Source organism: Mauremys reevesii, linkage group 1, assembly GCF_016161935.1.
Source record: "Mauremys reevesii isolate NIE-2019 linkage group 1, ASM1616193v1, whole genome shotgun sequence".
Lineage (NCBI taxonomy): Eukaryota > Metazoa > Chordata > Testudines > Geoemydidae > Mauremys > Mauremys reevesii.
Window position 1 is genome coordinate 31050234 of NC_052623.1, and position 22922 is coordinate 31073155.

Here is a 22922-nt window from a genome sequence, read left to right on the forward strand (position 1 = left end):
GTATTTTCATTTTCAATGTTCTTTAGAAAAACATAAAACAAAGCTGACGTACATGAGCAGTAGAATGGCATTGTGGTATCTGTTATAGCTAGATATAGCAAAGGTAACTCAAGACTGTGATCAGCATTGCTATTGGCTACTTGTGGACTCATGGAAATTAAGCAAATGGGCCTCCCCAATGTCTACCTCTGGCACCACAGTTGCCAAAAGTGAAAACAACTTTCTTTGATGTTCACGCCTTTTGGGGGCAGGAAGCACAGTTATCCTCTCTCCCCTTTTAGCAGCTTGAGGCCCTGTAAACTGTAGGTATGTCTACACTGCAATTAAAAACCTGTGGCTGGCCCATGCCAGCTAACTCAGGCTTGCGTGATTCAGGCTAAGGGGCTGTTTAACTCTGGTGTAGACATTACGGCTCAGACTGAGCTCTGGGACCCTTACATCTCCTAGGGTTCTAAAGCTCAGGCACCAGCTCGACCCTGAAAGTCAACATCACAACTAAACAGCCCATTAACCTGAGTCCAAGTCAGTGGGCACAGGCCAGCAATGGGTTTTCAATTGCAGTGTAGACATACCCAGAAAGGCCAGCCCGGGCCTATATGAAAATAATCAGTAGTATTTTGAATCAAGCAATAGATTAGATTCTTTTCAAAGTAACTTTCACAACAGCCCTGGGGAACAACCTCTATTAAGATATTTTTTCATTATGCAAATAGTTTGATGTTTTGAAAAACTGCAGGGTTTCTAACATTTGTTCTGGTGATGTAAAATATGTATTAATTTGCCTAACCAAGTGACTCTAAAATAGTGTACATGCAGCCCTTCGCATAATTCCAAATGAAATGTCAGTGTTTCATAATTCATGACAATATGCTGAGATTTATTTTGAATAGTGTGCTGCAGGTTGAGTTAAGATCAGATGTAAAACCAGTCTCTCTGTCCCTTCTTGGAGCTCTTAGAAGCCTTTTTCCCTCTGGCTTGGTTTTATTTTTTCTTTACCTTAGCTGAATAACCATTAACTATAATTTCAACGTAAATTCCTGAGCAGATTCAAAAGTAAGATCATATATCACAATAGTGGTTTATTTAGATCTTCATTAACTTGGTCATCTTCGCAGGAAGGTGACAAGATTTCTCTTGCTGTTTGTTTAGAAGATGGCATAGGGGGATCAAGAAGCAATTTCGAGACTGGTGTTTGCAGAGTGTGATAACACGATAAATCTGACATGATAGTTGTGTTATTTTGTTTTCAATAGTAATTCTATAGATGATTATGTTTTAGGATCAGCTGGATCATGTAGACTGAGATGGGACTTGGCGTCAGGAGACCTGGTTCAGTTGCTGACTAACACAACCACTCTGGGCCTAATTCTCCTCTTATACAGTGTAAATTAAGTGTAACTCCACTCAAATTGATGAAGTTACACCGTTGTAAAAAACTGGTATGAGAGGACAGTATGGTCCTCTATGCCTTAGTTACTCCATATGCAAACTGTTTCCCTCCTTTAGGAAAGTAATCTACAAATGAACATAATGCTACATCCATACAAAGTGCTATTGCTAATCAACAGAATTCCCTCCTTACTGGGGACAGTTCAGAAGAGCAGCAAAAATCATTACTGGGCTGGAGGGATTGATTAATAAGGAAAAACTGAATTAACTAGTAATACTCATTAGCATTTATCTACTGTAACAGTAAATATATAGACAGAGGGAGGCTTGGCAGAACTACACTTTTTTTTTAAATATTTTTGACAGATAATATGGATGTTTATTTTTACGCACTTTTTTCTATTTTTAGCAATTAAAATTTTCACAGTTGTAGGAAATTATGGGGCTCTGACAATTATTTAATGACAGTAGACATTGAAATTCAAATTGTTAAAACACAAATTGTCACATGTCAAAATACACAAAGTAAATATCCTTAAATCAAACTCTAATAAGTTCTCAAGCAGCAGTGTTCTTACTTTTCTTATCTGTAAATTTCATTTATTATCAATGGAAATATTTTGTCATCAGTTTGTGCATGTATGGTGAAATCAATGCTTTCTGACATTTACCGATACAAATTCTAATACCTTCCAAGCTGATATATATAGTTTGGCTAAGTGACAACTAAGGGGGATCTACAACAGATATAAGTCTGTAAATATCTGAAGGGTGTATTACCGGAGGATAGAATTAAGAAAATAGCAATTTAGACCAAATATTGAGTGGGAGGTAGGTGGAATAGAGAAAGAACCTGTCCTAACAGTGAAATCCATACAACTGTGGAATAGTTTTCCCAGGAGAAGTAATGGAAGCCCTATCCTAGGAGACATTTAAAAGAAGGCTAAACAAAGGACTGTGCAATATTGTAACAAATTCAGTGCATTATTTTCCAGAAGTCCATGACAACAATAGGGACAGCACTGCAGTCTTCATACTTCCTTCTCCAAAAATACAGCCTCCTTCCATTTGAGTTAAATATAAGCAGTATAAGAACTTTGACACACAGTTCTGATTCTATCCAGTAGAGGGCAGAGGTGTACACATACACTAGCCAGTTCATTACAATTTTTTGTAGGGGACAAAATTGCAGTGGCATGGAACACAATCTGTCCTAGTATTTTAATTTATAGTTAGAGGAATTTGTGTTTGGTTTTATTTATGTTTTTATAATGTTACCATTCACCCACAGAGGCAGTTCAAAAATATAAAGAAAAACTGCCAATACCTCAAAAAAACGACTTAAAAACAGTATAACATTATCTGCAAGGTCTTTTGGACGCTAAGGAGCACTATTTTTATACTAGGACTGGAGAGATCTGGGTTCCTGGCTCCAAAGGTGGATTACGGTTTTGTGGGGCCCTGGGCCAGAGCAAGTGGGGGCCCCACCCTACCCCTTCTGCCTGTAATCCCCACCCCCCGGACCCTCCCCCTGCATTCCTGCAGGGGAAATGGGATGGGGGAGGGGGGCTTGCCATACCTGCCTGCCTGGCGCTCCTGCTGGGCAGTGGGATCGGGGTGCAGGGGCTACCCCCATCCCCTTGCAGGAGCCCTGGGCAAGCAGAGCAGGGCAAGCCCCCACGCCCTGACCCCGCTCCCTGGAAGGAGCGCCGGGTGGACAGGGGAAGCAGGGTCAGTGTGCGGAGGTGTCCATTTTTCCAGGACTCCCCTGGGCATGGGTCCTGTTAGCCCAGTGGCTAATCTCTCAGCTAAATCAGTTTTTCTCCCACTTCCATCTGTAATATACTATATTTTCCTTCCCAGTCTGGTCTTGTCTGTGCAGAGTATAAGCTCTTAGAAACGGGACTATTCCTTACTTTGGGTTTCTATAGTATCTAGCAAAATGCTTCCCTGGTCTCAGTTGTAGCTTCTTGAGACTACCATAACACAAATATTACTAAACTTTTAGGAGTAGTAGTAAATTTCACTGGATGACGCATTATGAGAAAAACAATGTTAGTATAAAATGACTTGTAGCGTAGTTTTGTTTTAGTAAAAGGTAAAATTGCCTATGTACTTCTGCCATGGGGCATTCACACTTTTATTTGTAGTTAGTAGGGTCTTAAAATAAACAATTAGTGTTTCATGTTTGTTTGTTTCTTGTTTTGTCAACTACAGTCTGGCTCTCCTGTGTTGTGATGATTGGCCTGGAGAGTGAGATTAATGTGGGCTTTTGCTGGGTTTTTTTCCACCTTCTCACTAGTTTAGAGCAGCAGATTGCTCAATGCATGCTGAGTGTTTTATGAGATCAGTGGCGAGAGCAATGCTGACAGTGGTTTTCATGGGGAACTTTTCACCTGTCCTCTGGCTGGAAGTCATGTTTAGCAACTGTGACCAGCAGTAAAGGGGTAGGCCAGAAAAGAGTGAAAGAGCAGCAGACTAGAAAATAAACGAAATTAGCACTTCAAAGCACTTGCACTGGCGATAGCTGTCTCTCCCAGATGTAGTACATGAGCCATAAGTGACTGTACAAGCAGGGAACTGGATTCCATCTCTACGAAGGGAGACAAACAGATTGAGAGATGATGTACCTTATCGTAACACCCCATGTTAAAATGGGGATTGTTGAGCATCACCATCAACGCAAATGGGAAGAAACTGATAACTCTACAGAAAATGTTCTCAATGGTAGAACAAGAGGGGCTTCTTGGGCAGATTTACTCTTAGCACAGCAAAGGTGCCATAATGGACCTACATGAATATGCGTATTGTGAAACAAGTAATAAATACCCTAGTACATAAAAGCCTGCCCCAGTACTCAAAAATGAAGAGGCTCTCAGCCCAAATAACTACAGTGGCATAATCCATTCTTGTATTTCCTGCTCTCGACAGCCCTAACCTCCCAACCAATGGAGTGAAAAATCTGAAAATGCTCAAGATGCTAGACCCTACATAATACCAATATATGAAACACTGGGAAAACATCAACCCTGTAGACTGCTACAAATCCTTGTGCAGAGCTATCACAGCAGACTACCCCCACTACGGTGACACGAGCAAAGCTAAACTGGACTCTTACCAGGTGCAGAATCCATGAATACAAACTAGACATGAAAACTGGAAGTCCTGAAGCACCATTCAACCCCAGATGGGAACCAATGGGACAGAGAGGAAATTGAGACACCAAAGCTGGGAATGGGTGACAGAGGATGGATCACTTGATAATTACCTGTTCTGTTCATTCCCTCTGGGGCACCTGGCATTGGCCACTGTCGGAAGACGGGATACTGGGCTTGTGGGATCTTTGGTTTGACCCCATATGGCCATTCTTATATTCCAATGTATGTCACACAAGGGAGTTTGAGAAAGATATTTCCTGTATTTATCAACCAAGATAAAAGATTTTTCATTCTCCCCCCGCCCCCCCCAAAAAGGAAAAAAGGGAAAAAGCTGCCAGAAGAAAAACAAGCAATAAAAGAGGAAAGATGGCTCAGAAATATATATATATATAGGTTTAGTTTCTTGCTCCACCCCAGGCTTCCTGTGTGGCCTTAGGTAAACCATGTAGGGAGGCATTTTTAAAAGTGCCAAAATGACTTAGGTGCCTAATTCCCATCACATTGACTTTCAATAGGGGCTAGGAACTTACCTTAGGTGCTTTTGAAAGTCTCACCCTTAGTCTCTCAGTTCCTCATCTCTGAAAGGGGGATAATAGCAGATCCCTACCTCATAAGGATGTTGGCAGGAAAGACTGATATGAATAAAACTATTAATGTGATAAATATGAGCAGCATGTGCATAAATGTTTGCAGAATTGGGGTCTAAATTGGGACACTGTAAAGTTCCAAGAACACACCCTAAGTGTATGCACTGTTTTGTAAAAAGTAGACTTCACACTGTATTTTTATAATTGATAACATTTAATATTGTGAGCAAGTCAGATACTACAGAAGTAAGGGCCATAGATAGTGACTCGTCACACATAACCACCTGCCAGCGGATCGGGGTAAACAACAGTAAGGACCAAGGGCCATGGGCGAAAAGCAGAAATACACTGGGAAGCCCTGTCCAGACCGCAGGCTTTTCCAATGCACCGTGCGGCTCGCCCTGCCACTGAAGTACTATTGCATTGAGCTGAGGGTGCATCCCGTGGAGCCTGCCCTGCGCCGGCTGGAGGCAGATGTGAGAGGCTCCAGGGTGGGTGTGGAGGAGCGCAGCAGCTGGGGATGGGAGAGAAGAACTGTGACGGGAAGGAGGCAGGCGCTTGAGAGGATCCAGGGTGAGCTGCGTGTGTCTTTGATGGGGAGAAGAGGCAGCAGGGAGGCTGTGGAGAGCGAGCGAGCGTCTCTCTGCCGGGATGAGCGGACACAGAGGCTGAGCGTCCGTGTTTGGCAGAGAGCAGGCGGCAGGAGTGGGGTGAGTGTGGGTCTGTCTCTCTGCTGGAAAGCGGCGACGCGGGGGGAGTGATCCGCGGGGGGAAGAAGAGGCGGATACACGGGAGCGGGCTCTCCTCCCGGTAGGCTGCGCTGTGATCAGCCCGGCGGGTTGGGCTCGCCCCCTTTCCCCTCAGCTCAGAGCCCCAGGCAGGCAGAGTCCGGAGCTGCGTGCCGAGCCTCCAGCCTTCTCCTCCCGGCCCCAGTCCCGGGCTGCGCGCTGCACCGGGAGGGCGCCGCGGGGCAGGCTCCTGGGCTCATGGAGACCGTGCAGCCGAGGCAGAGGGGGAAGCCCCGGAGCTGATGCCGCTGGAGGGAAGGGTGCGTCGCCTTTGCTTCTTGGGGTTGGTCGGTCCCTTTGCAGAGCCGGGCGGGCAGGAGGGGGCTGGGGGCAACGCGTGGAAACTTTCCACCTTGCAAACTTGCCTGGGCGTGCACAGCCCGCGCTGCCGCTCGGGTGGGACGCCGAGGAAGGTGCAGCAGCCCAGTGCACGCTCCGAAGGGGCTCAGCGCGATAGGGAAGTTTGCATGTGCAAGTTGCAAAACTTAAACCTGTTCGGTTTTCATAAAGCAGGAGAAACTCCCCTTAGGGCAATGCAAATTGCTGACTCCAGCCCCTCCGGTGTGTTTGATCTTTATCTCTAGTTCAGTGGCTCTCCGGGTGAGCTGTACTTTTGCAAAGGGAGGAAGCAAGTGGGTCTCTCCCTCCCGTGCACTCCTGCTGCTAGTGAGTCTTCTCCTGCTTTGCACCAGTTTTAAACACAGTCGGAGGCTGGAGCTGTGTGTGTGTGTGTGTGTGGGGGGGGGTTCTGCTTATGCTGTTCAGCTGCGTTTGTTTCTAGCCCAGCCGATCGCAATGCCTGGCGGGGACTTGCTGCTGCTGCCGGGGGCGGGATGCAGCGAGCAGGGAAGGGGCTCCCGTTTTGAAGGGGAATTCGCTTTTCCCAACCCCGTCTCCTCGCGGCGTGACTTGCTCGTTGGAGGTGCGGGGGAAAGGGACCGTGACTGTGCTGCGGTTTGCATGGCTGCAGCGGGGGGTTTCCCCGGGAGGTGGCGACGGGGCTGCTGCTGCTGCAGTCCAGGCTCCTGGAGACCAGGAGGGAGACTCGCTCAGCGGCTCCCTGCTTGGGGGCTGGCAACGCGGACTCTGCCCGGTGGGGGTCGCACAGGGAAAGTGCTTGCAATGGGCAGTGCTGGGGGGAAGGGGAGACTGCTTTCCCCATCGCTTCCCTTTGGATTTCGGCACGTTTGAAACACGTTTGGTTTTTTTGCAGGAAGGCTGGTGTGTGTGTGTGTGCGTGCGCGCCCGCGTTGCAATAACCACTCACCTCTCCCGGGATCGCGCGGAGGGAACAGACCTCGCTTTGCCTCCGCAGTTAATGATTAGTTCAGCCTTTGTAGGGCAGCCGCGGGAGGGTTGCTGGGGCCTCGCACCGTTCCCATCCCCGGTGCATTGGTTTCCAAAAGGGACTGCGTTTCTATTGCCAACATAGAGGAACTAAAACCAATGATCAAATGACCCTATTTCCACTTGCTGCTAAATGTAGGCATGGGACAAAACCCGCCCTGGCTTGGGGACTGGTAATGTGGCTTTCCCCACTCTATGATTAAGAGACAGTTGAACCTCTTTTGCTACTTCTTGAACCCGGCCGGATTATTTACAGGGACAACTCCCCCCCCCCCCCTCCGCCCCACCGCCATCGCTAAAGAGAAGTGTCGTTGTGTGCCTTGTATTTTGTTCTTGGGGGCTTCGTACCCTTGCTTTGTTGTTTGGAGGATTCAGGTTTGGCGATTGTCCTCAGTCCCGGATCCAATTAAAATAAATGCAAGTAAATGGGACATAAAAGAAGGAAAAACGGAGCAGCAAGTTTACCTTGTTACAGAGACAATGCTCCGGGAAACGCGTGCGTTCCCGCTCTCCTCCTTTTCTGGCCCTTTGCATTTCTGTCAGACTCAGCCAGGAGCATCCTTTGCTCTGTGTTTGTCGCCTCTGTACAGCAGAAAATGTATTCTCCACCGGCATAGTCATTGCATCCTTTAGTATTTAGCAGAGGCTTTACTTATGAATGATCAGGTTCTTGGCAGAGGAATTAGTAACTGAAAAAGAGAGGGAGCTCTGAGAATTAGGGAGGAGAAATTCTGCACCGTTCACTAACTGCTGAGGGAGTGCCCTTGCTTTCACTGGTTGCTTAGTTCTGAATTGAAGCAGTGATATAGGGGGTATAAACCTGAGCTGGGAAACTAGGACGCCATAAAAAAGCGTGGGTCCAGTTCTTGCTGCCCTTTTTTTTGCTGACATGGAGTTTATCCTTTTAAATTTAACCAAAGTTACCTTGTTTCCTTGAAGAAAACATGTCGGTGGCGCTAGGAAAAGCACAAGCGATCTCTCTGAAGCCAGTCTGTGTTCCCAAGATGCTGCTGTGAAAGAGTTCACAGAACCGTGCAGTTATCATTGTGCCCAAAAGATGTAGCAGGCTGGGTGAGGAAACCAAATTAGAACCAATTTGCTGGAGCTCCAGAAACCAATGATGTAGCTCTGCTTATTTTTTCCTCAGTGCCTATGCATCTAGTGTCATTGCAAATAATCAGTAGGTTGCCTTGACTGTACTTGCCTTCAGATGTTGAGCTTTTTTCAAAGCACAAGAGCCTTGCTTTCTAACTAAAAGTTGTCTCTTTTGGAATCTTAATCTCTGTATAGTAACGCCTGTTAACTAGCAATATGCTGAGGGTGCCCATTGACCTGTGTGTTATAATGCTGTTTTACAACTGTGATGGATGGCAGTGTAAAGCACTAGGTTATTTTAGTGCAGTCCGTGTTTCTGACATAACTTGATAAAATAGAATACACTTATGTTTTCATTGTTGCCATTCTCAAATACGGCAATGCGACCTGATGTAACCTAGTTGATAGATTATGTCAAATAGAATGAAGTGGGCAATTATAACTGAGTAGTGTGTCTAGCCATTACTTGCTGGTAGGATTTAGTAGCTCTTATTCCATTACGAACATAAATATGTTTGGAGTTCTCCAACGTTTCTGACACATGCAAACAGTACAAATGTTGCTCAGATTAATAGTTTTCTTTCTCTCTATTGAGAAAAATCTGGTGTCGGGTAGGATAGGATTTGTTATCCTATGCAGTCCCAATACAGGATATAGAATACCTTTCACCTCTTGGATGCAGGTTTGAATCAAATACAGGTCAGTAGTGATTAAAAGCTTTTTAGTTTTGTGTTTTGTTTTTTTTAACTGTTTTATGGCTCTTTGATGGTTTATGTGAAGGCTTTTGTGACTTGTCTCTAGTTTACTTCGCCAAAACTGCTTGCACAATTACATCCTGATGGTTTTGGCTAGAAGGCCAAAGACAGAATGGGCAGGGAGACAGAACTACTAGACCAGTGGTGAAGTCAATGGCAGCTTTGCCTCAGGCTTTACTGGGACCAGAGTTTCACACTAAAATAATCCCTACTAGTCTGGGAGGCACATTGGTATGTAGTGTGGAGAAGCTTTCACTGCTGCCACCTATGCTGTGTCTGTTCAATGGCTCAACAGAAGATTTAAGGGAGACAGGCTCGGTGAGGTAATATCTTTTATCGGACCAGCTTCTGTTGGCGAGAGAGACAAGCTTTCAAGCCACACAGAGCTCTTCTTCAGGTCTGGGAAATGTACCCAGAGTGTCACAGGTAAATCCAAGGTGGAACCACTTGTTTAGTGTAAGTAGTTTGATCCCTTGAAATATGCATTTTCAAGGTGAAGTGGCCCATTAACACTTCTCCAGTCATAGTGGGGAAAGGACAGGTGGGAAAAAAAGGTGGTAGGGGGCGTAGGTAGGTTATAGATTGTTGTAATAAGCCATAAATCCAATGTCTCTATTCAGCAAGCTCTCCACAGACCAGGTTATAGCAACTCAAAGGAGCACCAGACCCTGCCAGAAAAACAGCCAAACCTGTGTAGACATATCTCCACCGCTACAATACATCTACCCCCACAACACATCTTTCAAGATCCATGCCTATCACAACATGTGGTATACCTCATCCAGTGCACTAAATGCCCCCAAACAACTATGTGGATAAAACCAGACATTCACTACGCTCTCAGATGAACTCTCACAGAAAAATAAGACAAAAACACATCATCACCTGTGGGTGAACACTTTTCACAAAGCCATCATTTTATAGCTGACTTATCAGTCCTCATTCTCAAAGGAAACCTGCCCAATACTGTCAAAAGACAATCCCGGGAGCTTAAATTCATAACTTCGCTAAATACTAAAAATCATGGACTGAATAGAGACACCGGATTTATGGCTCATTACAGTAATATATAACCCACTTAACCCCTCTCCCATCTTTTTTCTTTTCTTTTCTCCCCCATGACTGCAGAGGTTAATGGGCCACTTCACCTTGAATGGTTCCTTGAAATATGTGTTAACTACCTATGCTAAACAATCTGTTCCACCTTGTGTTTAGCTGTGACGCTCTGGGTATATCTACACTGGCAGAGTTACAGCACCGCTCAGAGAGCGTTGAAGGGAAACCGCTCTTGTGTGTTCATACTGTCAGCTGCCTGTGCAATAGCATGTTCACACTTGTGGCACTTGCAGCGGTATTCGGAGCGATGCACTCTAGGCAGCTATCCCACAGAGCATCTCTTCCTCTTCTGCCGCTAAGAGTTGTGGGAAGGCAGAGGGGGTTGTGGGGCATCCTGGGTCCTGTCCCGATGCCCCATGATGCATTGCTTCGCATCCTAGCAATCCCTGTGCTTCCATCCGCATTTGGTGCCATCGTTCAACAGTTTGTGTACTGTGCACCCTGCTTCTTCGGGCTGCTGGAATGGATCCCAAACTGTTGATCAGTATTCTGCTCACTCTGACCAACACATCATGAGTGGCAGTGGAGTTATTCCTTAAACTACAAAGGCAAGAGAGTGCGACATTGATCTCGCCACGCGTAGTAGCTACAACATGAGATTGCTTGTGGCATTCACAAGATTGCTTGTGGCTGACCACAGTGGAACGCCACTTTTGGGCTTGGAAACAAGCACTGAGTGGTGGGATCACATCGTCATGCACATCTGGAATGATGTGCAGTGGCTGCAGATCTTTTGGATGAGGAAAGCCACATTCATGGGACGTGTGATGAGCTTGCCCCAGCCCTGTGGCACAAGGACACAAGAATGAGAGCTGCCCTGCCTTTGGAGAAGCGCACAGTGATTGCACTATGGAAGCTGGCTACTCCAGACTCGCTAACCGGTTTGGAGTGGGAAAGTCGACTGTTGGACTCTTCTTGATGGAAGTGTGCAGGGCCATTAATTGCATCCTGCTTCGAAAGACCGTGACTCTGGGCAACGTGTGTGATGTCGTGGCTGGCTTTGCACAAATGGGCTTCCCTAACTGTGGAGGGGCAATAGATGGCACGCATATTCCAATTCTGGCACCAGGCCACCTAGCTACTGAGTACATTAATCACAAGGGATATTTCTCAATGTGGATCACCGTGGGCATTTCACAGACATTAACGCAGGCCGGTTTGGAAAGGTGCATGACGCACACATCTTTCGGAACGCTGGCCTGTTCAGGAAGGTGCAAGCAGGGACTTTCTTCCCAGACCAGAAGATCACCGTAGAAGAAGTCAAAATGCCCATTGTGATCCTGGGAGACCCTATCTATCCCTTAATGATGTGGCTTATGAAGCCATGCCTGGGGCAACCTGACAGCAGCAAAGAGCAGTTCAACAACAGGCTGAGCAAGTGTAGAATGACTGTTGGGTGTGCTTTTGGGCATTTAAAGGCCCGCTGGTGCTGCCTCTATGGGAAGCTGGACTTTGCTGATGACAATATTCCTGTGCTTATAGCTGCATTCTGTACGCTCCATAATATTTGTGAAGGGAAGGGTGAAAGCTTCACTCAGGGCTGAACCGCAGAGGCTTAGCGCCTGGAGGCTGAGTTTGAGCAGCCAGAGACTTGGGCTATTAGAGAGGCGCGGTGTGGGGCCATAAAGATCAGGGATGCCTTGAGGCAGCAATTTGAAGCTGAAAGCCACCAATATTTGTTGCTATGCTCGGGAGTGCAGTGCTTGTAATGCTAGGAGGTGATTGCGATTGGTGCAGACGATGCAATATGAAGGTTTAACATAATTGTCTGTTGCTTTGCAGGGCTCTGTTTGCTTTCAATTAATAGAATAAAGATTGCTTTCAAACCAACACAATTCTTTTATTAAAAAACAACAATTGGAGGAGAGAGTCAAACCAAAAAAAACCTCAGCAGTGATGGGGATGAGAGAAAGGAAGGTCCCAGGAGGAGGAGGAGGGGTCCCGGGATGGTTAAAGATTTGTGTACATACAGGGATCATATCCAACCTTCTCCTTTGGAGTACAGTGCAGCGAGTGCAGTGGGTAGTGGGACTGCAGTGCTGGACTGTGAGTGGGGAGGAGTGGAATGCCGCAGGTATAGACTGGAGCCAGGAGGTAGATAAGAGTGTGTTGGTGATGTCTGGGGGATGCATGGAAGTATTGCCTGGAGTGTGCCCCCTTGGCGCTCCATAACGTTTAAGAGCTGCTCCATGGCTTCATTCTGGTGTGCCGTGTTGTCCTTTCAGTCCCTCTTCTTGCTGTCCCGCCGCTCCTTCAATTCCTGTTTCTCGGTGGCCGAGTGCATCATAACATCATGCAGAAAGTCCTCCTTAGTTCTTCTTGACCTCTTTCTAATTCTGCACAGCCGCTCAGCTGCCAATAACAAAGAGGGAGGCTGGGCTCCCAAAGTCATCTCTGTGAAGTTTAAACGCAACATTTTACAGAAGCAGTATTGTTTGCAACACAGACAACACTGATTCGGTGCTTTAAAACACAGCCAGTACTCACACACTTGTCACTAACTGACTAATCCCAAGCAAGCACACATGAGCCACAAGACCCCCAAAATGGTGAGAAGCCACAGGGGCAGGGGAAATCACTCTTCCTGGTCCCTGCTGTACACTGGGCACGTGGCTCTTGGTGAGAGCCAGCAATGTGGGGGGCGGGGGGGCTGATAATCATGCCTGTCCCTACACTTTCCACAGGATGCGATCATTATGGAAAATACCTCGCTGCTGAGAGTGAGCAGGGAATCAAGGGAGGTTCTTCTCCAATACTGTGGCACCCGCCCTGGCCCTTATGTGGCTCGCCTGTGTGCTGAAATGGTGTCTTCCCCTTCCCCCGCCATGATGGCACAGCGGCGCGAGAACGTTACCATTAATGGGGCAAGAAACAAAGCAGCTCTGCCAAAGAACCTGCGGCAGCAGATTGCCCAGTATCTCCATGAGAGTTTTGCTGGAGATCTCTGAAGCAGATTCCTGTAAAGTGAGGGAGTCAATCAACGGACTGCTCCACCACTCAGACTAGGCATGCGGTGGGAGACAAGTCTGCTTTCTGCAACCCTCCTGCCCCCAACAACTCGCTTCAGCGATTCCCAAAATCGAATCCACTTACCAGGGGCCTCCTCTCCTGTTTGCGTTTTGCCAATCTCCAACAGCTGTGACTGGCTAGCCTCCTCTGGGGAAGAAAAGAACTGGCTGCATGCATCTGTGACCTCCGAGTCATCCTCTGCCTCTGGGTCCTCCTCCCTCTCCACATCCTCGTCCAAGATTTCCTCCTCCCGACTCAGTCCACTCTTGACTGGCATGTGAGCCACCAAAGTATCCACAGTGGCCTTTGCAGTGAAGATAGAGTCGCCACCGAGTATCGCGACCAGCTCTTTGTAGAACTGGCAGCTCGTGGGCGCAGCACCAGAGCGGCGGTTTGCCTCTCGCGCCTTGTGGTAGGTGTTCCACAGTTCCTTCACTTTGACCCTGCACTGCAGTGTGTCCTGGTCATGGCCCCTTTCTGTCATGCATTGTGAAATCTGTCCGTAAGTATCATAATTCCTATGACTGGAGCGCAGCTGGAACTGGACAGCCTCCTCTCCCTAAATGCAGATGAGGTCCAGCAGCTCGGCATTGCTCCAAGCAGGGGATCACCTGGTGCGTGGAGCAGGCATGGCCACCTGGAAATATGCACTGAGACCACTGCACGCGTTACTGTGCAAACAGGAAGGGGACTTCCAAATTTTCAAAGGAATTTACAGGGTGGGGATGACGGTTGGTCACCTAAGGGCAGGGCAGTAGAGTTTAAACTGATGACCAGAGAAATGAGAACAGGCATTGTGGGACACCTCCCGGATCGACCACAGTGTCTACACTGGCACACAATGCTGTAGCCCCGGCGCAGAAAGCTGTACACCTCTTGTTGTGGAAGTCTCTTGGATTGTCCAGCCAGTGCTTTTCACAAGCGCAGTTCCAGGTTGGGTTAGAGTTATCTTTTCAGTTGGAATGTGGGGTTTCAGTAGGTTTTTACAGTATTCAGTGCACAGACGCTGACTTTGTCATTTGCCTGGGGTACTCGACTCCCGCTCTGACCCAGGCCCCACTCCTCCCCTTCCCCCAAGGCCCCGTCCCCGCCCTGTCTCTGAGGGAGGGAGAGGAGCTGATTGGCGGGGTCTGCAGGCGGTGAGTGCCGGGGGGGAGGAAGGAGGGGAGATGATTGGCATGGGTGCTGAGCACCCACTATTTTTTTTCCCCCCAGGAGTGCTCCAGCCCCAGAGTACCCACGGAGTCAGCACCTGTGATTCAGTGGGAGGGAGGAGAATTTGAGAGAGTAGAACAAAAATTGTGATGTGACATTGGGTGTAAATGTTCCCTTTTGTGGAAAAGTTTTCACAGAAGTGGAAAATAAAACATTTATATGAGTTGTTTTGTTTGTAATTACTATATAGAGAGTTTTTCATTTAGGTTCAAACAGTTTTTGTGCAGTGCATTCAACCCAGATAATGCTTCATTGTGGGGTTTGCACAAGAATTAAAAGTAAAATTGGTCACAAACAAAGATGAGTGCTTTTTGGAATTCAGTCAGCATTCATTTTGGAAAAGTAAATTTCTTAAAAAATACCCCCAAAACCTTTGAGCAGGTTTATGGAAATTAAGAGGCTTTCATAAAAATAAAAGTATTTGTTTAAAAAATGCAATTTATACCCTGCTAGTATCTCTTAGTTGTATTTGTGGAAAAAAAGGTGACTAAAATAGAACGATCCTGATTCTCCTTTCTGTTAAACCAGTGGAAAGTCCTTGTCTTGCACTATTATAGTCAATAGGTATTTTGTCAATAACTTAGGTGGGAGTGGGAGCAGGAGCAGACCCTAAATTCTGTGTCAGTTCATTGAAGTATTTGGAGCTGCACCAGTGCAAAACAGATTTGAGATCAGAATTGAGCCCACTGACTGTTCAAGCTGTTGCTACACAAAAGGCAGTACGGGAGGGACAGACTGATGAGATCCAGTATTGTACTTCTTTTCCCTGGACTGCTCTGACTCCCAGTTCATTTCTGAGTGCAATGCAGGGAGTTGATTTTGATCTCTAAAGCCCTTTGTGGTCTGGGTTATGTGACTCCTGAAGGCCATTCCTTTCCTTGTGTTCTAACCGATCGCTGATATCAGCTGGCATGCTCGGATCTTGTAGCTCTGTGAGCCGGAGGCAGGTCACTTACAGTGGCTGGCCAATGACTCTGGCAGAGTCCTATTTTTGTTGATTTTCCAGGCAAGCTGCAAAGTTTGTTTATACGCTCTGGGTGAAATCTTGGCCCTACTGAAATCAACGGGGAAAAAAAAAATCAGCTGACTTTAATAAGGCCTGGGTTTCACTCTGTTTTTCCCTGAGGAGGGGGTGATCTGGGCTGTACATGGGTGGCTGAGGGTGTTTGTGTAGGAAAATTCTCTATTATCATTAGTTGATGTTTTCTAGTAATGTGGCTGGATGCCAGGATAGGAGAAGTAATATACCTAAACTGTGTACCAGCAGTCAGCCACTTTTTCTTCCTGGGTTATAACTAATTGTACTGCAATGTCAGTAGGTGTTGCCTTGAGGTGTTGCAAATGTACCACCCTTTCTGCTCACCCAGCCTCCCTCTGGTTTTCGTGAACTCCTGTCTTATGCTGTGGGAGAAGTCTGAAGAGACATTCTCTTATCAGGGTAGAGAGCTGATTTGGGAGATTTAAGAACTAGGGCTGGGATCCACAAAGGGATTTAGGCATTGCTGTGCCCAGTGTCAAAGCACCTAGCTACACTTACTCCCCCCTTGAGTGCAGCAAGTCTGAGTGCTTTAAAGCGCCAGTGTAAACAGGCTCTGAGCGCTGGGAGCTAATCCCCTCTTGGAAGTGGATTACCAGGAGCGCTGGGAGAGCTCTCTCACGCGCGACCGCACTCGCACTTCAAAGCGCTGCTGCAGGAGGTGTTCCCGCGACAGCGTGTTGAAGTTTCCAGTGTAGCCATGCCCTTAGATGCAGCATGCAATTCACAGCTGTGGGGAGAGAGGTCCAAAAGAAAGTGATCTACAAAAGCCAGCTTGCTAGGCGAGGAGCCGTCTGTGCTACCAATGGGAGATGATTATGTGTCCTATGCTCCACCCCTCTCTGTCTCTGCTTAGTGATCCACAAATGGGAACCTGGTGCCTTCAGGGAGGTGGATTAGGTGCCTGTCTCATGCCACACACACAGCAGATGGAGGAGAAGGAGGTAGTGTGCTGCTGCCCAATTTACAACTGTTAGCCTAGTGGTTAGAGCACTCGAATGGGGTGTGGGAGACCAGGTTCAATTCTCTCCTCTGCCAGAGGGGGAGAGGAGTTGAACAGAATTCTCCCACCTCTCACGACAGAGCTCTAATTACTGGGCTTTGGGACAGTCTGAGATTGAGCTTCCTTAATCTCTCCTGTTGAAGTTGCTGCACTCTGGAGAAATAACGAGAGAAGAGATTGGAGTAGTGGGACTGGACACACTGGAATGCAGAGTTGTTTCTGCTTTCTCTGGCTCAATGACTGTTTAAGTATTTATCCACAGCTGAACGGTCACTGGGTCAGCGAGCGAGAGTCTGAGAATGACTGTGTAGTCCAGTGGTTAGGAAACTGCCTGGGAGGTGGGAGACCCAAGATCCAGTGCCCCTGCGCCAACCACTATTACCTATCCAGAGTGCAACAGGTTCAACAGGCATGGTTGAGGGAGTCCCGCATCAGCACATCCTACGATTCTGTGGGTAGAGAAAGGTGGGAGACCCAGGTTCAGATCCCTTCTCTCCCTCTGGCAGAGACAGGAGAATTGAACCTAAGATCTCCCACACCCAGGTGTGCTTTAATTACTGGGCCAAACCAGTAGTTGGGTACACACCACCTCCTGCAGGAGAAGTTTGAGTAGCACCTGTTCCAGTAGGCGTGCTCGGTGGCTGCTGACCAGATATGGCCCCACATGCGATTTAGGTGGCTGAAGGTTCCTTTTCTGTGATTCATGAATCACTCTGGGGCTTAGCTGGGAGGGAGATAGCAGTGCACCTGCTCTGAGCGTGAAGGGAATTTCTCCTTGAAAATTAGGTGCCAAGTGCATTTAGGTGCCTACAGGGTTCGGCAGGAGTTTTGTGGATTGCAGTGGAGCCAAACCTGGGGGTCAGGCGCCTAAACTGGATCGCAGCAAAGGTGGCTCTTCTGACCTGAAATTCCCTTCCAGCTTCAGTTACCTGGGTGGATTTCTTTGGACTGTAAAAAGGGTGTATCATTCTTTACAGATTTAGTACCTGATCTGTAAACTTATTGGATTCTACAGGTGAGATTTTCAGAAGTCCTCAAAGTTGGCTAATTCTTCCATTGAAGTCAAGGGGAGTTTCACCATTGACTGCAGTGAAAGAACAGTTAGGCCAATGCTGAGGGCTTCTGCAAATCCCTTTGTGCGTGTTCCCAGGAAAATTACACAGCAATTTTGGTTTCAGCCTTGAATAGCATCTGAGCTTGAGGGAGTGAAAGATGGGGAGAGGTAGTAGCTTTGATGATTTTCCTGCAGTGCTGGTAAGAAATGGTTTGTTTTCCACCAGCTCAGAAAATACATAATTCAACGTGCTGATACTTGTGTTGTGCAAACCAGTTGTAAACAGCATTTTGTGTCCTGTTCTTCCACCCGCCCCCCCTTTCCCTCCAGATTTGAAAGATTATTCTAGCTGTTGAATGAAGCATAGTTAGAAAAGGTAGCTGTGAGTTTAATTGTACCTTCAGGACTTGAACTAAATCAAATTCCAAACAATCTGATAAAAATTACAGCCACTTGAATGTTGTTAAAGGTTAAAAGTGAGCCATCTCGAGAGACGCTATTAGTGTTCACATTTTGAAGTAAAGGAGGTTATTAATACTTCTAAATAACATTGAACATTTTGCCTTATAACCATCTGAGCACTTCTCAGGGTAATGCAGATTAAATTTAGTGACAAGTGCATATAATGACGGTATAAATGTCCATTTTGCCATCAGATCTGTTGCACTGTTTTTTTAAATGTTAAACATTATGATGTTTTGCATTGCTTATACGAATTATGGCATCTAGAGAGTCTTAAACTAGACTGTGTTCTGCCATAGGGTGAAATGTTCTGTTGACTCTTCAGATTTAAATGTTCAGCTAATAATTTTGACGTTTACATGGCTATTTTTAAGGCTGGGATTTAGAATTCTTTGCTAGGTTTCCGTTAAGTGGTGATTAAATAATGGCAACGCTGTTATTGGTTGAGTTATGTGGAGTCATGTAAGCTGTGAATCATATGGCATGATTCCATGTGGAGTAGGGTTGTCAGCTGCTATTTCTTTGGAATGACATATCTTTATAGATTTTTTTCTTCCCCCCTGCAGTTCAATGCATACTAGGGATAGGCTGACCATAAATATGGACCCAAAGCAGAGATTCTGTGTGTACTCCTTTTTCCCCATAGCTTTGTTACAGTATTTTGTAGTAGTGGTCCACCGGCTAGAATTTACAGCTGAGATCTTCAGGGGAGCCTAACTCCCTTGGACACCTTGAAAAATCTCAACTTACTTCTTTGTATCGTCAGTGTTCTGGATAGTCTGTGTCACTTTCTGGCCTCTCATTGTCCCTGAAACTGTAGTGCATGTCATTGTTACCTCTGTTGTACTGGCAACACCTCAAAAACTTTAACCCAGGCTGGCTAGCATGCATGAGGCTTCCCTAGTGAATAAGGTGGGGAAGCAACACCAACTATGCAAAAATATTTGAAGCTGAAAGTTTTTCATCCCAGACCTGGATGGGAACAGAGAGGAAAATGCAATTGCTTTTTTCCAGTGGCCAGAGGAAGGCTTCCGTTTTACCAGAGACCTTACTAGCTAGACGCCGATTTGAAAGATGGTGCATTCTCGTAAGAATCCCATTGCGTTCACCACTTCCCAGAAGCCTGAGGTTAGGTATGGCTGAGCTGTTCAGGGCTTATCAGTTCCTGCACCTCACCGGGGCAGTGGGGCTTCCCTCTCCTCTTTTGCATCTGTGGTTGACATATAGGTTTAGTCCCCGTTTAGGGAATGCTCTTTTTGCCGGCCTTTCAGTTTCTTTTTTTAAAAAACTTACAGCTGATACAGAATCCTGCTGCTCCTTTAATTTGTTTTGATGGGCTCATTATTTGTGCAGTTAGATTAGTTGCCTCATAAAATTGGGAAGCGTTTTTAAAATCTTGCTGCCGATCTTCAACGTTTTAACGATTCATGCGCTTTGGTTCAGATTTGTGCTACTTGCCATTTTTTTAAGGGCCTTTCTTAGACTTGTACCTTCTGTTTGCAGTTTCCAACAACTTGGTGTTGCTCCTGTTTTGCTGGCCTATGTTATTTGCGCAGCAGAATATTTCAAAACACAGCTGAAGACTCTCCCAGGATAGTTTTATCTGATTACTGAAAAGCACTTTGATACGTATAATTAGTGCTACATGTATGTACTCTGTGCCACCTAGAGGAAGTCCTTGCCCAGCCATGCCACTGGGTCAGGAAGAACTGGGAAGGACTATATATCGTTTAAGAGGCTTTGTAATTAATTGGTTCTCCTCAGGCTGAAACAAGCTTCCTTGCTGGTGTCCCAGTTTAGATTCCCTGTACTATCGGCTTGTGCTCAGAGATGCGCTACAGAATGGTAGCTGTGCCTTAAAGCAGGAGGGACAGTATTTGGTTCTTTTGGCTCCTCCTCCCCAACCTGCAACCATTTCCCGCCCACGTCTGCCGCATGGGTCACAAGTGAACACTGTTGTCTTCCTATGTACACAGAGCAAGGTCTGAAATGATGGTTAAATGTCTATAAAATATCAGTTGACTTGCTGCCGACTCCAGACATGGATTGGAAGGGTAGGAGGCTAGGAGGGGGAGAGGAATAGCAGTCCAGGAGAGATACAGATTGTATATAGGGTGCTACCTGGTCTTGGAACCAGGGGAGGGCGGCTGGAGGAGGGCAGGAAGCTGGCAATGGCAAGGTTTTGGATGTGATTGATGGAGATCTACAGAGAGGGGCACAGAAGGGAGCTGAGCGGGGGACATGAAGAGGGACAGCGATAGGAAGAGACTCTTATCCATGTTAAGTGTAACATTTTCTAGATTTAAAACTGTAACCACCTAATGTGGATAAAGCAGCATAAGTAATACCATTTGGAGTAATAGCTAGGCTAGTTTAAAACACGCATTCAGTTTTCTTCATCATTAATTGTATCTGCAAGCAGAAAACTTGTTTGGGTGTGTATAATATCTGGGAAGCAGGGTGGTCTAATGGGTAGGGAATCCTGCTTAGAGTATACCTCAGATTCCTAGCTCCGGTGGTGTCTTGGGCAAGCCACTTAACTTCTCTCTGCCTCAGTTATTTTATCTGCAAGTGCTTTTCATATAAGCCCAGGCTGATTTTCACTTGTACTTGTTTACATTTGAAAGTCCAGTTGTAAATGTGCTTCAGTAAGTTAAACATTAATTTGGAAGCTAACTCAGTCACTTCGGAGAGATCTTCATTTTTATTATTTCTCCACTCTATAAATATGTTTCTTACCCGGAGTGTTTTTAAAACAAATCTAGCATTCCATCATTCCTGCAGACATAGCTGATCATTCACAGTCTGCTTGAACTGCATATGCTGCCCAGAGTTAGTCTTTCCGGTGTACTTTGAATCTGCATGAAAAGGATAACTGGCAAGAGAATGATTTAGAAACATCCTCTAATGATCTCTTCTTGTGCATATACTCCACCTCCCTCCCCCCTTTGATTTTTGCATAGGCTAGTGTGTATTTGGTCTGTGAATGAGAATTCTGCTGGAGAAGAGCAATATGCCAATATGAAAGACACATCCCACATATATTGAAAAGTAATTTGTTTCCTCATTGCTAGATGCTAAGGAAGAGTTCGCTCTTCGGGAGCAAGCTTACATCCTTACTCATTTGACTTAATTGGAACAATTCATATGAATAATGCTTGCAGAATCAGATCTTTATTAGAAACAATATAGCACAATCCATTAAAGCGCTCTGCGTGCAGAGCATTTGTAGGACTGGGTTCATAAATATTATTGCAATATACTTTTATGAAGTAAGTAAAGCTGTGCTTAAGTGATCTTAAAGTTTTTAAAGTCACTGATGATACAGTCCCAGATCTACAGGGTGAATTTTATGGGAGTGTTTTACTTGTTGTACTGAGTGCATAAATATATTTCTTGCTGAAAGTTAATAGAACGATTTAGAACTTATTCTCATCTCAGTTAACTGATGTAAATCTAGAGTCGGTTCTTTGTCATTAGTGGAGATGCTTTAGATTTACTGCAGCGTAACTGAGATTAGAATCTGGTTCTTTGACGCTTTTTCATGTGTTAGTTTCTCTGCCAAAAGAGACTAGATGACTTAACCTTGTACTTATCAGGTTGTTTGAGTTTCACAGCAAAATATTTAGCAGTAATGTTAGGAAATATTTAAAAACATTAGCCTGAATTTTAATTTAGGGCCTAATACTGTGCTTGGTTATGCAACCCCTACTGAAGACAACAGGAATTACAATACATGGGTACATCTGAGGTTAGAATTTATCCCTATCTATAGTACTGTGCGGTGGGAGAGCTAGCAAAACATCCTTCTAAAGCAAGATGGCTTGTGGCATGGCATTTGATCAAGTATGTCTTACTAAAACCAAAGTAAGGCCCTGTAACCAAAGGGAAAACAAAACATTTGAAGTCTCTTCTGTTAGGGCCATTGCCATGTTATTTTTTTATAAAGTGAAAATGTTGAATTAGTTTTGGATGCGGTTTCTAGGACAGATTTATTGTGTAGCTTCTTCTTCTTCTTCTTCTTCTTCCTTTTAAAATTTCCTACCTCCAGGTCTTAGGGTATGTCTTTAATAGGCAGAAGGTTTAAAACAAACAAAGGGAAGTATTTCTTCACATAACGCACAGTCAACCTGTGGAACTCCTTGCCGGAGGATGTTGTGAAGGCCAAGACTATAACAGGATTAAAAAAATAACTAGATACATTCATGGAGGATCGGTCCATCTATGGCTATTAGCCAGGATGGGCAGGGATAGTGTCCCTAGCCTCTGCTGCCAGAAGCTGGGAATGGACGACAGGGGATGGATCACTTGATGATTACCTGTTCTGTTCATTCCCTCTGGGGCATCTGGCATTGGCCACTGTTGGAAGACAGGATACTGGGCTAGATGGACCTCTGGTCCGTTCTTATGAGGACATTTTGGGATCAATGGTTCCAACCTCAGAAAGGCCCCCTTTTCCCTAGCAGTCTGGATGGTGCTTGAGGACAGAGACCAGTGTAAAGCCCCCTAAATAGTTCTTTTACAAAAGCGGCACCAGGTTGTGGGGAAGGGAGACAAACAGGAAGCCCCCCTCCCCCTTTTTTTCTCCCAGTGCTGCTTGCAATACACGGTGGTCCCTTCCAAGCACAATCATGGCACGTTTGGGAAAGCATGGTTGTGTGACCAAGATTTCACCAAATGGGGGGCGGATTACTTGTTGAATTGTTTGCGGTTTAAGGGCTAGATTGAAAACGTCTCCCGTTTCCCATAGGTGACCCTATGCAATATCACTCTCCTGAGGGTGAGAGAGACAGCAAGGGAGCAGATGCTGCAAGTGTCTGGGTACAGACCTGGTCCTTATGCTGCAATGCTGTGTGCTGCAGTGATGTCAGCAGAGGTAATACTGGAGTGTTGTGGGAAAGTGTCTCA

General features: G+C 45.9%; 1 protein-coding gene across 7 annotated transcripts in view; it reads left to right on the forward strand.

Moving 5' to 3' along the window:
- Positions 1 to 5595: 5595 nt before the first annotated feature.
- FAT3 (FAT atypical cadherin 3) overlaps positions 5596 to 22922 on the forward strand; it is a 573356-nt gene continuing 556029 nt past the window's right edge. For 5 of the 7 annotated variants that reach the window (XM_039539405.1, XM_039539428.1, XM_039539433.1 and 2 more), the window contains exon 1: positions 5596 to 5844. The gene's annotated coding sequence lies outside the window, so the exon portion shown is untranslated. Of the gene's footprint in view, positions 5845 to 6046; positions 6183 to 22922 lie in introns of those variants that run through there. The other 2 variants (XM_039539441.1, XM_039539413.1) reach the window with 2 other exon arrangements.